Source organism: Lagopus muta, chromosome 5 (assembly GCF_023343835.1).
Source record: "Lagopus muta isolate bLagMut1 chromosome 5, bLagMut1 primary, whole genome shotgun sequence".
Taxonomy (NCBI): domain Eukaryota; kingdom Metazoa; phylum Chordata; class Aves; order Galliformes; family Phasianidae; genus Lagopus; species Lagopus muta.
The window spans coordinates 39,248,749-39,267,333 of record NC_064437.1 but is presented as its reverse complement, the minus strand read 5'-3'; the positions used below and the strand labels follow the sequence as shown (position 1 = coordinate 39,267,333).

At 47.4% G+C, this 18,585-nt stretch overlaps 1 protein-coding gene across 2 annotated transcripts in view; it reads left to right on the top strand.

The window, feature by feature from the left end:
* Positions 1-18,585, top strand: part of RTKN2 (rhotekin 2) — a 189,228-nt gene that overhangs the window by 103,414 nt on the left and 67,229 nt on the right. The gene's annotated exons all lie outside the window — the stretch shown is intronic.

Here is an 18,585-nt window from a genome sequence, read left to right as displayed (position 1 = left end):
ACAGCTTCACTCAGCAACTGCTGAAGCCAGGAGGAGATGCTGAGGGACATCCTCAGGCTTTTGATATGGTCCTGCACCACATTGTTGTCTCTAAATTGGAGTGAAATGGATTTAAGGCTGTACTTCCTGGTGGATACAAAATTGGCTCTATGGTCTTAACCAGAGGGCTGTGGTCAGTGGCTCTGTGTCCAGCTGGAGGCCAGTCACCAGGTGTCCCCCAGTGGCTCATCTTGTGATCAGTGCTCTTCATCACCTTTATCAATGACATAGACAGTGGGATCAAGTGCACCCTCAGCAAATTTGCTGATGGCACTAAGCTGAATAGCACAGTTAATACAACAGAAGGAAGAGATGCCATCCAGAGGGACCTGGACATGCTCTAGAAGTGTGCAAATGAATGTAGATCTCCATGTAGATGAGCTGTGAGCTAAAGTCAGCAGCACCAGCTCCTGCTGCCAGGAGCACCACACGCAATTACGCTGGTGTGGTGAGTGCTGCTGTGGTTAGTTGCAGACCCCTCATGCTGCTGTGAGGCAGCTGGTAAACAGATCTGAGCGTGCTCTGCCAGTCAGTGTAGTGAGCTTCTTAAGAAGCATGAAATCTGGCTTGATTCTCTTACTGCGCAGACCTATTGAATCCATGTATGAAAGGGATGATGTTCCTGTGCAATTCAGCGGATGCAGAAAGGTTAAATTATGGGATGAACATAATTGTTCTTCCAAAAAATCCGATCCAAGCAATGGCCCCATGGGCTGTGAAGTAAGGTAGCAGCTGGGTTTTTCTCCTCTCAGGTGGCCCTCAGCTGACTGGTGCTGGCATGTGAATGGATGGCAAGGTGTGCTTCTTATGCCTTCTCCATGTTTCGTCTAAGGGTGTGCTCCGTGGGATAGCAGGAGGAGCAGCGAATGGCAAAGTTCGTTGTGCTTCTGCTTCGAGAGAGTGCTGCTGACTTACTGCTTAGCAATCCAGAAGCCTGCTGCATCATTAGTTTTTAACACGTCCTATTACTGCTCTCTTTGTATTTTATGATGTGATTGTATTAACTGGTAATACACCTGCAATCAGAGGGACAGCAAAGAAAGCTTTGTAGCTCTCTTTTTTTCCCCAAAGAAATGGATTTTCTGCGCATGGCAGATTGTAGGCCTGGTAAAAACCGTAACAAACAACATCCAGACCTGTGGCTTGCAGTCAGTCTTTGCAGATAATATGTATACACCAGGGTACAGATCTATGTAAAATGCCCTCGGTGTCAAGAAGAACTTCCCTGAGAAATGCCTGGCTTTGCCTTGTGACAGCCTCACAAGCTGAATTCCAATGCAGACATTCCAGACAAAATAATCTGAAATTGGACCAATGTCTACACAAAACAAACAGCCAGAATGTACGGAAAGAGAAAAATTTGTGAGGCATTCTTCAGTCTGCAACAGTCAGCCTGCAAAATAAAGTAGGAGGGTTTGGAAAACATACCTCAAGTTAATGACTTCTCAATTGGAGGCTTCAGAAGCACAGACTCTTTTTCCTAAAGGGCTAGAGAGGAGTTTGCTCTCCTTGGGCACCCTGCAGTCACACCGTTGCATAAGTGCTGCGAGCTGCTCTCCCTCTGCTCTCCTACAAGTGGCCTGTGATAGCAGAGCATACTTACAGGAAAGCATCAGAGAGACAGCATTTCATTCAGATCTTCCTCCTAATGCAATCTCATGCTTTGCTGTATAGTTCTGGCGGTTTTTTTGTTGTTGTTGTTGTTGTTGTTTTTTTTAAGAATGCTGGGACCAAAATTTACCAGGGAAGGAAAGCAGACTGCTTGTTTTATTTACACTTTGCGTTCTTTTTACCTATTCTTCCTTTTGTGAGCTGTTTCCCTCTCCCACCCCTGCCTCCCTCTTCCCTCCTCTCTCTTGCAGCTGGAGGTGCGTGGCAGGGCCCCTGCAGGACCCAGAGCAGCTCACAGTGGGTGGGGGGATCTGTAACTATGGGAGATTTTTCTTATAAGTTGCATGGCTTGCATTCTGTGTTACTAGGGCTTGAAATACATGTCCCAGTCAGCTTGGCTGGAGGCTCACTGTGATGTTCTTTGTGACTATGAAGAGTTTACAATGCTGTGCCATAAATGAAGGCAGTCAGATAATGTATCTTGGTGTCTAAGGAGAGGAGCCTTGCTGGGACACTAACCTGCATCCGAAATCCCCAGGAATGTTATACGCTTGCCAAATGGCAGTGCAGAATTTCAATACTTTGTGTGCTGCTGTGAAACGGAAGTGAGATCTGGGCACAGGCACAGAAACAAATTTACGTAATACCAAGCGGGTCAGAGTTCCACAGAGAAATGGCCCCTTTCACTGTTAGCCATGCAAACTGCCTTTCAGCTCTTGCTGCACTGTTTTGCGCGGCACTGTGTAGCAATATTTGTGCCAAACCATCCGAAGTCCAGAGGGTTGGAAGTGTGGCCATCTGGTAGGCTTGTTTCAGGGGTAAGCACCATCCTCAGCATTCTGCAATCTGACAGAAAGCCTGTCAACTGGACATGAGGCAAGAGGATGCTGGGATCTGAGGCTGGCACTGAGAGCTGAGGTGCTGTAGGGGACATGGGGGTGGGGAACGTGGCCGGGAGCTGCGGACCCGCGGATTGGAAGGATACGGCTCTGCTCTCAGTGCATGGCGCATGGTGGGAGAAAAACAGCTGCCTTTTGGTGGTCTTTCCTTCAGCCTTTTTTCCAGGTGAGGTGTGTTATCACCTCAGGGCTTGCAGACTTGGGATCTGTGCTGGGTTACAGGTTTGGAAGTTACCCGTGCAGTTATTTCTGTACACGCCAGGGCAGTGACTCAGCCCATTCACAGAAAAAGCTCCAAGATGAAACCAAATATTTGTTTGTGAAACTCTGGAGGAAACAGATCCTCGCGGCCCTCCCCCTCCCGCTTTCATCTATCACTGTTTTTAAACCATATAAATGAGTTGTAACGCCAGTCGTTTCAGCAACACAGATGTTTGCAATAAGCATGCAGTTGGGAAGTGTAAAGTAAAGATGAATGTATCATTATTATGCGTAAGTAAACTTTTGTGGCCCATTTGTCAGATCAGGCTGAATTGCGTTCTGTCTTTCCAGATTACAAATGGCTTGCATTAAAACAACAGCTTTTTAAGAAGGCTGAGAAAATGTCCTGCTCTGGTTGCTCATTGTAAATACTTTAGTGCAGAAACTTTGCCTGGTCTGTTCTCTCCCAGTCCTGGAAATAAAAGCTTAGGTGCAAGTGCTGTTGTTCCCAGACCAAGATCCTGTTGTGTGCAAGACTGCCAGCTCCTTTCATATCAAGGAGAGGTTCTCATAGCTATCAGATATTGCATCTATGACAAGATGCTTCAGTGATATATAGATGCGTTCCTCCATTTATTTTTAAGTTGCTCTTAAACACATTTTCTTTGGAGCAATGTTTCAGCCAAACAAGACAGGAACGTAGGCTTTTTTTTTGGTGGTTTTTTTTTGTTTTGTTTTGTTTTGTTTTTGCCTTTAAACTAGTGAACATTTTTAAAAGTGAGCTATGCTTCAGTGTTTTCTGGCACACAGAATCCATCTTAATGTGGAGTACATGACAAAAAGTGCCATGCTTTCTATAAAGATCTTAAGGAGAGTGACTGAGCCCCAGTACCACACTGTAAATTAACTATTGTCCTTTGTCAGCATCAAGTGTGCCCTGTCATGTCAAATAACCACAGTTGGCATTCTGTTTACGAGCACAGCCCATTCATTCCACCCAGCAGTGAATAATTCATATAGCAAGTTTTACCCTGGGCAAAATACACTGACATCAAGAGTCACTAAACTGTAGTCATTCACTGAACAAAATAGTTATTCATGCTTTCAATGTGAACCATTAAATCTTGCCAATTAAATTTAAGAATGAATCAAATTAATTCATTTAACATCTGAGCTCACAGTAACATTGTTGCACGCTTGCTGTGCTTTGCTTTTCTTTTCTCCTTTTTTCTTCCAAACTGGTTATACCTGGCAAATGAAATGCTGTGCCAAGCAACTTTTAGAAAACCTTGAAAGGGAGACCTGGAAAAAGAAGATGATTGCTAAGCGCCAGTACAGTGTCCTCAGCTTGCAGAGTTTCTTGCAGCACATATCACAAGCTACTGCATTTCAAAGGGCTGCTGGTGGCAGAAGGTGGCTGAGCTGCCATGGACCTCCTGGGCAGCTGGGAGCTGTGGAGCAGGGGGAGATTGAATCACAGAAACAAAAAGGTTGGAAAGAACACTAAGATCACCTAGTCTAACCATCAACCAGTCACACCATACCCTCTAAACAACGTCCCTAAGTGTCACATCTACCCTTTTCCTCAGTTGTTCCCTCAGAGGCCTGTGATCTGATCCTCTTAAGCTTTCTATCTTGTCCCTCCTACACGGTCTTTAGGGTTGCCACTGGAAAAAATAGTAGCATAGTCGAGTGGAAACATAGAAATACATCTTCAGAGGGAGAATGGCTTTGGTGTGGCAGCTCTGTGTAGTGGTGAAGTATGGCTGCGAGGGACAGAGCCCCCGCCTCCCCTCCTGCCTGTCCCTCCTATGCTGACGGGCACAGGTGAGGGGGCTTGCAGGGCTGTGTCAGGGAACTGGGAGAGGATCTGTGGGTGATTTTTTAAATTGCTGCTACAGGAGGGAAAAAAAAAAACCAACACAACCCTCTATTGTTCTTTATTGAAAATTTATCACAGGACAGTAAACAGCGGAAGTGAATTTTTCACCTGCCATCACCATGAGGGCCAAAGGGTAGGTAGTGTAGGTCCGGTCCCACCTCGTCCTGCGGAGCAGAGATTGCTTTGTTAAGGCTGCAGGCTGTCTTTGGCCCCTTCGGAACTCCAAACACAGAGGTGGAATGGGAGTGGCACCTAATTAGAGGGAGTTAATCATTGACTCTTTTGTGAATGAGGGACATGCTGGCAGTGTTTGCACTGTGGGCTCTCCCTGCTGTAACCCCTTGGGTGCTGGTCATCTCAAAGGTTACAGGTAGTCTAAGGAACACCACATCTCCTCCTTGTGAAGGGATTGACGCGGGTTTGCCTGCTCCTTGGCATACATTTCTCCCAGCCTGCAACACCTCCGTGCCCACATGCATCCCTGGGCCTTTCAGCTGGTGATCAGCAGCTATTTATACTGCACAAAGTCCAGAACATTTTCTTCTTATTTGCTTAATTTTCATCCCATTTAATCCCATTCCCATTTGGAAAATAGCAAGGGAAAGACAAGTGTAGGTGGCCACATGTTGCCTGTGCGTGAGACTGCAGCTCTGGTGGGGAGTCACCTGGTTCAGAAGGGCTGCCTTGCTGCTGTCATTCATCCTGCCCTAGGGCATCGCTGAGCCTAAAATTTGGGGTGAAATCCTCCTTGAGACTATTTGCCTTAAAGCAGGATGATTTGGCACAAAATAATTAGCTCAAAAGTATTTATCACATCCTCCTGAAAAAATAGATCGTATTCCAAAACACCTGCTTCCCTCTAAAAAATCACAGCTTCTGATCAGTGTAACTTAACACCAACAAACCCTGGCTGCTGCTTTTATTGTGATTAAGGCTGTTTGTAGCCGGCAGCTCTGCTGCTGCTGCTCAGTGCTGTGAGAAGAGGCAGGGGCAGCCTGGCCTGGGGGCATAGCTGGGGCATAGTTGTGCGTGGCTGTAGGGCTTTACTGCTGCAATGCTGTACCAAGCTAGCTCCAGAATTCTCCTGTCAGCATTTGACCCCATGGTGAGGTTGTTTCACACTGGTAGATGCACGATTGCAGTTGAGGCCTTGTGCCTTGGTGTGGAACAGCTACAATTGCTGCCCCAACATGATCATAGAATCATAGAATGGTTTAAGTTGGAAAGGACCTTTAAGATCATCTAGTTCCAACCCCCCTTCCTCCCTGCTACAGGCAGGGACACCTTCCTCTAGACCAGGTTGTTTGAAGTCCTGCCTTCCTGCCTTTGAATGCTTCCAGGGAGGGGGCATCCACAATGTCACCTGCTTCACTGTCTCACCACCCTCACAGTAAAGAGTTTCTTCCTAATATCTAGTCTAAATTTACCCTCTTCCAGCTTGAAGCCATTTCCCTTTGTTCTGTTGTTACATGACCTTCTACAGTGTCCCTCCCCAGCTTTCCTGTAGGCCCTCTTCAGGTTTCCCCAGAGCCTTCTCTTCTCTAGGCTGTAGAGCCCCAGCTCTCTCAGTGTGTCCTCATAGGAGAGGTGCTCCAGCCCTTTAATCATCTTTGTGGCCCTCCTCTGGATCCACTGTAACAGCTCCATGTCCTTCTTACTGTGGGGGCCCGAGGGCTTGACTCCAGGTGGCATTTCACAAGAGCAGAGTAGAGGGGTAGAATCACTTCCTTCTATCTTCTGGTCACACTTGTCTTTATGCCACCCAAGATACGGTTGGCCTCCTAGGCTGCAGGTGCATATAGCTGGCTCATTTTGAATCTTTCATCAGCTGACTCCCAAATCTTTCTCCTCAGGGCTGCTCTCAAGCCATTCTCTGCTGAACCTGTATCTGTGCTTGGGATTGCCTGGCCCAGATGCAGGACCTCGCACTTGGCCTGGTTGAGCTTCATGAGGTTGGCATGGGCCCACCTCTCAAGCCTGTTCAGGTCCCTCTGGATGGCATCCCTTCCCTCTAGCATGTCAACTGCACCACTCAGCTTGGAGTTGTCTGCAAACTTGCCATGGGTCCACTTGATCACACTGTCCATGTCACCTACAAAGATTTTAAATAGCACTGGTCCCAGCACCAATACCTGAGCAACGTCACTCATCACCAGTCTCCACTTGGACCTTGAGCTGTTGACTGCAACATTCTGAGTGCAACCATCCAGCCAATTCCTTATCCAGCATGTGGTCCATCCATCTAATCCATTTTTCTCCAACTTGGCGACCAGGATGTCATACAGGACAGCATCAAACACTTTGCACAAGTCCAGGTAAATGACATCAATTGCTCTTCCTTTATCCACTGATGCTATAACTCCATCATGAAATGCCACCAAGTTTGTCAGGCATGACTTGCCCTTGGTGAAGCCGTGTTGTTTACCATAATGTTAGGGGTTATAGAAGGTATGGATTATTCCGAACAGAAGAAGAAGGAAATTTCTACTGGGGGCATACTCACACTTCAGTAAACCAGCTTTCTCACCTCGTTTCCTTGAAATTGCTGCAGTGTCCCTCCAAAAACAATGCCAGTAGAGAGGAGCCCTTGTTCTCTCCTACACCAGCAGCCAGGGTTGGGGCTGTTGAGCTCTGCCTAGAAGTTGTCTGCATACGGACAAATGGCTTTGGTCTGCTCTCAATTTGTTTATACCTTAATCCTCTGGTAGCTTCAGGACCAAATAATTTATTTCTGATTGCTGGCGATTTTTTAACCTGGCACAAAAAGGCATAGGAACAGGCTGTGAATAAACATTAAAGCCAGACAAATTCGGGCTCAGGAAAAGGTGCACATTTTTCATAGTGGGCATAGTTAACCATCAGAGGGACTTGTGGAGGGATGCAGTGGATCTTCCATCACTTAAAGTCTTCAAATGAAGACTGCCTGTAACATAATATGCTGTAAGCAGAAGTTTCAGGCTCAGTTCCAAGTTGCCTGGGTGAAATTTTTTGGTCTGTTTTATGCAGCTGGACAAAGCAGATGGTCAGAAAAGCTATGAAAATAACTCCCTGTAAGAGATCTGTGTTTAAATAAGCAAACAAACAAACCCTTGAAAATGATACCCACACGTACAAATGGACTAAAATCACACATCCTTAGCCATACTGGAAAAGGAAATATTTGTATCTGTTGTAGCAGGCTGTTCCTGCCCCTCTGGCACAGGGTGATTTGCAGGGCAGTACTGCCAGCTGTGCTGGGGTATGGGAGGGCAGTGCCAGCAAGGTGGATGTGTGCCTTGCTCCTGGTGCCCTGGCTGGGATGGGAAGCCCTGGGTTCCTGAGCAGGGATGGAGATGTAGTGTGAGACTGGGCCAGCGAGATGTCCTGCAGGGACCAGGGTCCCTTGGGAGGCACCTGCTGGTTTTTGTCAGTCAGCGTAACGCTCAGTGCCAGCATCTATCTCCCATAACAACGTCGGGAGGCGGTGATCCTCCCAGAGAGCGAACAGTTGGAGCTCTTCATTAAGACAGAACCTAATTACACATTTATTATTTATGTGGTTTTGCATTAATGGCCTGGCAGCAAGATTTATTTCTCAACGTATTTGTTTCACAATGTGGTTTCTTCAACGATCAATTGATATTTGGTTAGCTTAATAACTATCTTGTTAAGATTAAATTAAATGCTACTCTGATTTAACTCCATTAAAATAAATGTTGTCGTTGTTAATGAAATGCAAATCACTATTTAAATTGTGTCAGCGCTTCACTGAGTTGCCACCATTGGGTGGCAGGGTGCTGAGGAATGTGCCAGGGGAGCAGGGGGTGCCAAGTGCCAGGGCCTTGGTGAGTGGGGGCTTCCCTCTGCCACAAGCAGGTCACCGCACTGCGGGGTACAGCTCAACAGAGAGGTTGTCCCCAGGCTTACTTGGTTTTCAGCACTGTGAGTCATACAGGCCCAGGCAGTCTGCCTCAGCAGGTAAGGACAGGGATGGGCATTGGTTTGCCTCTGCTTCTACTTCCCCATCACACCCCATTTCTCTGGCAGGCTGTGAGTATGTACCTGGAGAATGTCTTCACTGAGTTTAGGCTGGAAATAGCAGCCAGCAGCAGGTAAGTAGCTTGTTGGCTGTGACATCTGCTGCTCCTCAAGCCTGAGGAAGACGCTGAGGCAGGCAGTGGGACCCAAATACCAGCAAACTTGGCTTCTCCAGCACATTGGACCATGGGAATGGGTGGATGTGAATCACTCCAAAGCACTGAAGGGAAGAGCCATGTGCATACAGAAGTCAAAATGTGTCACCAAAACTTTTTGTTTGCGTGAGTGCTAAGTGAAACAGGAGAAACAGCAGCTGGAGTCTTCAGGAAAGTCTTGACGCGTTGCCAAAGGGCTATGCTAAAACTAGTGATGTTAAATGTGTGGTGTGTCAGGTCAATCTAGCTCTGCTTCTAGCACTGATAGCACGTGTGGCTGCCCTGGGAGATGGGCCAGGACTGGCCTGGGAGAAAAAAAAGGGAACACAGAGCCCAACCTTCCTATGCCTGCGTTCTGAGGGGCCTGTGCTGCTCCCAAAGCAGAGGGAAAAATGAAGACACAGTGCTGTGTGAGCAACTGTATTTCAGTCTGTGTGTGAGTGCAGATATCCTGTTTGCATATTTTCTTAGAGGCCAAATTTGTATGCACAAAGTCCTTGTTACTGAGCTGCAAGTACTGCAAGTGCAAAGTTGGAGCAAAGCCAACAAAGAAATCCTTTTAGTACCTCTCTGCAGCAAGGAGCTGAGAGGGGGGAGTTCCCAGCCCTCCTCTCCTGCACATCCCAGCATTTAATGTTCTCAAACTGTTAATCGCTGTGCTGAAGCAAAGAGCAAACCCCTAACGCAAGCATGCAGCCTTCTGTAACATTTAGGCTTTTGCCCATGAAAGCACAAGCAGTTCATGTGTGATACAGAGCAAAGTTATACAGAATTAAATGCGGGATTGTGTCTGTGCTCCCTGTGCTGTTCAGACACGGCCATGTCTTCTTCTGTGTGTGATTTTTCCTTTGCATTTCAGGCTATAGTGAAGCGGTAGCTCTAAGCCTTGATAGGGTTTTTAGCGTAGTTGGAAGAACAACACATGGTGCTTTGTGCCATATTCATCTTCCAGTGCTTGATGCTTCGTGGGATTTTCCAGCAGCTTTCATTTATTGGATTTCCTGCTTAGATTTTTGGCGAAAAGTGGGGAAGATAATGAAACATCCCCTTTTAATTCTAACTTAATTGCATACAATTAGCTAAATACATCACTTGCTACAACTACAGCTAATGCGTTGTTAAATATTATTTTTGCAATAGTGTGCCAAATGAGATATTAATAATATTTGGTATCATTAGCACTAGATTACAAAAAATATTTGCATACTGCATATTAGGGTGTGATATGATGCGTTTCCGCATTGGATGACTATGTAGGTGACTAAGGATTATGAAATAGTTCTTAACACATATTCTGAATTTTAAAGCTTACAGATTTGTTTGTTTTCAAAAAAGAGTCAAAGTTGATTTTCTGATACTGTTTTTGTGGCTCATTGTTTTTGAATAAGTGTGTTGAGTCCAATTCCAGAGCAGAGTGCTTTCACAGTTACACTTTGCCTACCCCAGTTCCACACCGTTTGGTTTCTCTGTTCCTTTCTATTCCTACGTGCCAAGAATGATGAGGGGAAAATTTATCCTGCCTTAGGGATGAGGGCTGGTCTCAATGTCCTCTGCAGGGCCTTCCCATCTCCATTTTTTTCTCCATTCTGCATGGTCTGGAGCTGTCTAACATTCAGCCAGCTCGCAGAGGAGTCCATGAGAACAGGTGTCTGCATTTTGCACTGCTTCTGCACTGAGGAAGGCTGCATGGTACAGCTCCAGCTGTCACCTGGACGTTTTGGAAGTGGTGATGGAGTCTTCTCTGGAGCTGAAAACATCCCCTCGGTGCTCCAGTGCCTGAGTGCTGCAGTGCTGGCTGGGTCCTGGGTGCCATGGTGCAGGACTGTGCCCAGCACCCTTTGTCAAGGCCCCGGGGCCTGCTGGCACACAGTGTGCAAACACAGCATGCTGTGCAATGCCAGAGGGGTTGGTGGGGCACGTTAGAGTGACTTGAGGCACCAGGGTGTGAACTTCATCTCTCCTAACCCCAGGCACAGCTCGCTCCAGGCTTTTGGCGTGGCCCAAGAGTGATGACAGGAAGCTTTCACAAACTTGAAATGATATTTGGCTTTTTAGGGCCATACAGTATCTGGGCTTCCCTTTTCAGGGCTCCAAGTGCTTCCCAGTGTTTGGGGCAGAGCCATGAGTGGAAACATGCTTTGGGGACCAACAGCTCTCTGCCACTCACAGTCTGTAATGTGGGAGCAACAACAAACAGGACACATGGATGGGTAACGGACAGAAATACAACTTCTGGAGACTGATTGGAGGTGTCATAAGATGATGATTAATTGAGGAGAATAGAAGTGAGAGACTCTTTTAGTGGTGGTGAAGCTCTGAACAGAGAACTGCAGGCTGGAGCTGCTGGGCATGCTGTGCAGACTGGCCGCTGCCGTGCAGCAGTCACACACAGTGTTTGTGCAGTGCTCCGACAGTTGTGATTTGCTTTGAAAATAAATAGAAACACATTGCCCCAGGGCTGCCTTAGCTCTCCTCGAGGATCACCTCTGGCAGCAGGGGAGCTCTATCTGTGTTTCTCCTGTAGGCCTTGCAGATGTGCCACTGGGAAAACCAAACGTGCAGTGAGGCTGGGGAGGCTGCTTGATGGCGAGCACAACTGCTTCAGCTTTTATTGCACACTTCTGCTTTTTTGTTCAGAAGTAGAACTCAAAGACACTTAGTGGAGGGTTTCTCCACTCCCTCCTTCTCCCCTTCTGTGCCTCGAGACAGAAGTGTTTGACAACAGAGGGGAAAGTAAGGAAGACTACAGAGTAACCAGAGAGAGGTGAAGTGCACATGAACTCGCTTCCGCAGCCTTTGACAGCTCATCTGGTGGGAATAATGAGTAATTTATGTAGCATTCCCCGCTTCAGATTATCGAGTGGCTAGACCAAAGCTGGGAAACACTCCAGGTCCAAATCAGATACAACAAAGAGGACATTTGTAGTCCTTTGTGTATTCCTGTATTGTATTCGTTTTTATTAATTTCCTGATAGTGGAAGCAATCGGGGCAGGGAACAGAAGGTCTCACGTCCCTCTCTGTCCTCGTGGTGGTCTCTGCGGTTGTCGGGGCCAGCACAGCTGTGGTGGGATGGCCTCGCTGCCTTCAGCCGGGGTCCCCTCTCAAGGCCAGCAGCAAGGCACTGGGGAGGGGAGCAAATGCATGAAATGCTTCCTCCAGCCACCACCACCAGTTGCTCCATGTTCTGTGCGTGCACCCAGAGCAGGCTTTTGGAGTGGCCTCACAGTGTAATGTTGTAACTGTGCAGCTAACTTGGAGCGTCCTTCTGTGCATTTGCCTGAAGAGAAATACCTCCTTTCTGTATAAACAAACCAACAGAGAGAACCAAAGCAATGCAAATAAACACCTGAGAGGCATTTTCCTATGGCAATGACTCCCGTGTAAGTGCTTGGAAGAGCTCTGCTTAGAGAGAAAAAAGAGAATTTCAGCTTGCAATATATTTTGCCTGTTCTGCTGCTAAAGCAGTCGCGTGCTACCCATAACACTTAGGGGCATATTGCTTTACAGACTGCAAACAGCCTCTTTGGGCGACTATTAAGCAGACTTAACTGTATCCTCATTGCATTTATTCACAGCAGCTAAGATTATTGAAAGCAATGCTACTTTTCCACTGGAAATCTTGGTAGCCACTCTGGTATTCCCAGCAGTTTCCAAACACGTAAGTCCTTGAAAGAAATAGACCAACAGATTCTCTGAGCCAGATTCTCTCCCACTGCAATCCCTTTACACCATTGCATTTGTCTTTTGCAGAGAGCGTTGTTCCAGTTTTATACCAGCGCAGCCAGAAATAGAATTAGGTCTTCCTCCTCCAGCCAACATTATTCAGAGTAAATCCTCTTCGGCAAAGGAAGCAGCCAGCTAGCTGCCAGTTCTTGGCAGGTCTGCAGAGCCCTGGCATCGATGTCAGTTTTAGAAGTTGAAGATTCACATGGGGTTTAATGGAGAGGTATTAGAAATTTCTTAAAATGAATTAGCACATTTTAAATCTAAAGCAGCCACTAGGATGGGCCCTCTGTACTCCCATGTGCATTTGGTATCTGCTAAGGAAGGAAACTGAAAACAACTTGCCCATTTTTTCCACTCTGATGCTAATTTACTATGTTAGTGTCTTGGTATCTCAGTTTATCTGTAATAATGGACAAGCCACTTACCTGGACACTCCACCACAGGGCAGTAAGGCCTATTGGATGTCCTGCAAGAGTAACTGCAATTGTAGCAACCTCTATCAAGACGGCTTGGTGTTCAAAGGAGCAATGGTTATTCTGCTTTTTAGAGTGTGGAAAATGAAGCTGAGACTGGAGGTGCCCCATCACAGCAGGCTCGTGGTGGCAGCCAAGCTCCCTGGAGCTCTTTCAGGGCATGGGGCACAAAGTCAGGGCAGCTGCTGAGTCATTTCCATATGTATCATTAAGCTTGCCAAGTCTATCGGAGCATCGGGAGCTACCTGTCAGGAACTACCTTGTTCCCTGCAGCTACGCAGAGCATTGTGAATGGGATGGACTGTGGTCTGCTGGCAGGATCAGGGCTGGTTGCCTCTGTTGTTAGAAGTGGAGATATAATCCGTAGCTCTCCCCTGTAGTATTCCATTTCCATACAGTTGCTGATGTACTCTTCTTCACCCTGTTTGCTGTGTATCAATATGAGTCGAAATTCTCCCTCCTTTTAAGCAAAAGGCTACTATTCCTTTCCATTCCACACAATGGAATACCTGCTGTCTGCTTAAATGCCACTAACAAAACCTCTATGTTTGCAATGAGGTGGAGGCAAGATGATGTCAAGTGACTCATGGTTAATATGCAAGTGTATGAAAGCCAAACTAGCCCTTGGATAGCTGTGGATAATTCTTTCCATCCCATAAAAGACTGGTAGTTCATACTGTTTTTCATATTTTATTTGCTGGATTTCCATACCAATTATGGTATTTACTTAAAATAACAAGTTATGTGAGTTCGTCCAATTCCCAAGAACCCCACTGCCATTTTCATTAGGAGCTACAATTAGTGACACTATTATGTTGTTCATGTCCACAGGCATCCTGAGCGTTAGACCCGTATCCTGTGTGTAGTTTTCTCTTGTGTTACCTGGCAGTTGTCTGCTTGTATTCCCTCACTTCAGTTCGCTACCAACCAGAAATTACACACTTGTAAAAGAGGCGTGCTGTTCTGCTGCAGTGACTCTATGGCTTTGCTCGCAGCTTTCTTTTTTTATGTGTTACTAGAAATCAAAGTTTCTCTACATACAGCATGAGCGCTTTTGCTGATTACAACTTAGAGGTAGATTCTGAATTGAATCCTCAGTGCAAGGGTGAAGGTTAAGTGTGCTGACAACTTGTGGTCTTGTGGTACATTCCTTTGGAGCTGGAGCTGAGAGGGGTAATGGATGGCTCCGTTTGCAAATGCTGCACGCAGCACATCTCGGTAGCAAGCAACCATGTTTGCTGCAGCTCCTCGCACAAGTGGGACAACCCACACTGATGTGTAACTGCTGTGCATACTCACTGGGTAGCATGGTTTGACTTGCAGCCCAGAGATACTGTGGCTTGACTGGATAAGAAATACTTTGGGGTTTTAGTTACAAGCTGCGTGTATCCTGGCATGGTATGCCTGCCTTTCTCAATGCCATTTTCAGGAGCTGCACACTACCCCATACATATCCGCACAGGTGGGAAGGGCTCGCAGCAGAGCTCTGCGATGCTGTTTTTGTGGCAACGTACTCATAGCACGGTGCTCAGAAGCTAGGTTTGAGCTGTGTCTGTCAACAGCTGTGGCAAACTGAACTGCAGATAATCTAAACAGGATGCTTGCAGAAGATTGCAGTCACTGTATCTCTGTCAGAACCAAGGCAGACTGGCCTGAAGGTAAATCTGGAAGAAACCCTTGCTCTAAGCCCCAGTTGAACGTGTTCTTCATTTCAAGTTGACCAACTGGAGCGCCAACCTGCCTCAAATTTCATAGTCAAGATTTTGTACTGAGATTATGCGCAAAGTGGGTCAGCTATTCAGAGCTGGTGTTTGTTTGAATACTGGATTTGTACTGATTTCTTGTTATCTGAACTGACCATTGCTTCCTAGAAACAGAATTCTGCCTGCCGATTGCTCTGCGAGCGGCAGATCTGTGGGTGTGCTCTCATGTTACCGTGGGGCACTCCTCCTGTGCTGCCAGCTCCTGAGTGCTGCTTGTCGGGGTGGGGAGCCGCTCAGGACAGGGGGAGTCACTGCCAGCATGGGAGTGGGGCTCTGTCAGCTAGACTGAAACATAGTTAGGACATCTAGCATGGTCTGGGAGAAAAACCGCCACCTTTTAAATACATTTTTGCAACCTTAAAAGCTTCCTGAAGCTTTCTTGGGGCAGCAGGGTTCATCAGGACCATATGTGTATTGCACTGGTAAATGTGACAGTGATGGATGTAACATGTCCACAGATTCCTGTGTCTCTTGCTTGGGTGCACGTTGCCACAGCTTGAATTGTTCTGCCTCGGGATGGGCAGTGCAGCAGCCCCCAGGCAGAGGCCACAAGGAGGTCCCCTCCTGCACCTTTTGCCCATGCCTTTCTTCCCTGTGGCAGAACCTGGCACCCTGGGCACATCCCTACAGCTCTGTACCAGAGGCATCTCCTCGCCGGCCAGGGAGCTCCTCGGCACAGATCCGCACTCCGGGCCATGAAGGAGCAGGCAGGTGCGTGCTAAAAGCAAAGGGCCATTTGGCACATAGTCGTTAGCTGTCGCCGAGTGCATTAGGCCTCTTATGTCTTTCAGAAAGTCATCGTTTTATAACAGAAAATTGCCATTTTATTCCAAGCAGACTTAATTTCTATAATAAGAATAAAGTCTCTCAACTGGGGTCAGGAAGAAGCAGACTGAGGCGCTCAGCAGGGGAGCAGGAACTGCGGGCACACAAGGGAGCACGGAGGGGGTGCAGGGCAGCATGTGGGTACCCACAGCCCGAGGACTTCGTCCCAGCACCTGGTGCTGCCGAGTCGGCATGCCTAGGGGAGAGGAAAACCAGTGTTTTTTTCCCAGGGCATTAAAATCCTAGTGTGTCACCAACACACCCTGCCTCAGCCTTTAGCTGTCAGAGTGCAAAACGCTGCTTTTTGCCAGCGGCCAATGGGTAGCGTACAGGGCTGGCTCTCACTGCTGAAGAAATGTGGATTATTTGTTCTGTTTGTGCCGTGGTGAGACTGCCACAGCTGATGCTTTCACTGCATGTGACCACTAGTAACACTTCATTGGTCTCTTCTTCAATAAGCATCTCTAGCTTTCTTAATTGAACGACACCCGCACCTCTTTGGTAAGGCCCTGTTACCCGGTACCCAGCCTGAGCGGAGCGAGCGAACACAGCGCGGGGCAGAGCCCGGCACGGCGTGCGGCGCCGATTCGTTGTCAGCCATCACCACCTAGCGGCCGGGGCTCCCTCTCCGTTTGCCTGCCAACTTTGCTGACCCGTTCAAGTTTTTTCCCCTGAAAAGGGAATTTTCAGCTTAAGCTCACGTGTGCTGGGCTCACTCTGAACTCACACTGGCTTGTACGACAACGGGACCGTCCCTCCTGGCACCTGAACCCCACGGGCGCCTCTCAGGCACCTCAACTGCTCACACAGAAAAACGGGAAGGTGTCAGCTTTTGCCCTGGAGGTGGATGAGCTTTCTGTACCACCCTCGTTCACATGCAAAACAGTCCCAGACATGAGATCCGGGAAGATGTATCCACAATGTAGGTTTTCATCTACTTGCAACAAAAGGAACATTTTAGGTCTGAAAAATGAAAAATAAAACCCATTCTTATAAGTGCTTTCATGATGCACCTTGGAAAACCAGGGGTGGGAATGCCATGTGTATAGGGCAGGATGGACACCTCAAATTCCTTGTTAACAAAGCAGTGAAGCTGCTGAAGCCCAGTGAAAGAACAGAAGGGAGCAGAGCCTGTTGGGCGCCCGGCTCCTTCTTTAGCACGTGCCGCGTTAATCTGTTTTGACTGCGCCAGTTGTATCTTCCTCTTCATTGTCCCCACCTACGGTTCTGGAAACATGAACTCCTGCCTGTCCTTCAGCCATTGCTCTACCCACCTCCCTGGGACCTGGCTTTGCCTTCTGCCCGCTGCCCTCAGCTGCCCTCCGCAGAGACATGGCTCTGCTGAAACGCAGGCGATGGCTTCCAACAATTTTTTCTTTAAGTAGGGCAAGCCTGTGATAAAACCTGTTCTTAGTGGTTGTGTGGTCACCATGGCAATTAAATGAACTGACAAAGGAGTTACAGTTCCTTCATTATAACTGGGATGGCGATTCTAATTATTTGATAACATGTGAAGCCTGTAGGAGTACGTCGGCACGGTGCTTTGCAGATGGACCTGGTTGTGCCTGCAACCATGGGTCCTTTGGCTCCCAGCATGGCTGAAACATTTCCTTGGCCACAGGACAGGTGGGGGACAGGGGTACCATTCCCAACACTGCCCTTTGAGGAAGATCCTCAGCGCCTTTAAAGCCCGTTTTCAGAACATGCTGCATGCAGCAGACTTTTTCAGCATTCCCCTGCACCTCTTGTCCAGAGGTGCACCAAATCATTTGCAGTGCTGGTAGGAGCCTGAACAGCCTTGGGAAGTGAGGAGCTATGGGGGCAGGCACAGATGTACTGAGGAGCTGCTTTGTGCAGAAGTGGTTCAGGTCCTTTAAGCTGTGAGTTATTTGGGTTCCTTATGCCCCAGGCTGGTCCCTGCACAGGGCCCCTGGCCGGGGGTGGCCCTGCGTGGCTTGGCTCAGATGCCTCTGGGCAGCCTGGCTGCGGGCAGGACTGAGGCTGGCGCGTGCTTCTGCCCAACAGGTGCCTGCAGAGCACTTCTCACAAGGGAGAAGGGCAGACCCTGGGCTGCTTGTGTCTCCTTGGAGAGACACTCAGCTGGTAATTCAAGAGACCAGGCTACGAAACGTGGCTAGCTAGAGGGTGGCATTAGCAGCAAAATGGGAAAGGACATTTTGTTCATGTCACAACAGGATCTATTTTTGAGAGTTTGTTGCATGTTTCATGTCATAAAATCATTTCTGGGATTATTTTTTCTTAAAAAAAAAAAAAAAAAAAAAAAAAAAAAAAAAGATGCCTATGCCTGCTGCAGAAAGCACTAAAATAGTCCACTCCAACCACTTCAGACAGGATGTATGGAAATAATCAGCATTAGCCTGATGTAAGAACAAATAGAAGCAACTATTTGGTGACGCAGAATAAAGAGAGAGAATAGTGGGACTTCACTCAAGAAGAGCTGGTTGCACTGGAAGGGATTATTAGAGATAATAGAAGTGCTAATTTGTTTGACTTGGTAACTGCTCTAATTGGTCATCCCACTGAGTACAAATATCGGAGTGGAGTATTTCCAGTAACTCTTGAAAACAAAACAAATGTCTTTAGATCTGCTATGGCAGGAGAAGGTTGTTTTTACTACTGAGATGGGGGGGGTAGAGGGGACAGATACCATCAAGTGCTTCAAAAACGCGTTCTCTTTGGCTGGCAGGAGCATCTCAGAATCATTGTGGTTTGTGCGTGAAGAGCTCTCATTAGAGGTCTGGTTTTCAATTAGTCTCTTGTTTCCCTGGCTGATAACGTTATGTGTGTTAGAACATTTTGTTTTAAGCAAAGGTCACCTGTAAGGGCCCAGCCTGCACACATACTGCTCTGAGGTGACCTTAGTTATTGACAAGGTGTTCTAAAAATGTCTGGGAACTGGGCATCCAGCTCCTACTGAATTTCTCTCTGTGCAAGGAGCAAGCCCAAGTCCAAAGGGGACTATTCTTTGCTGC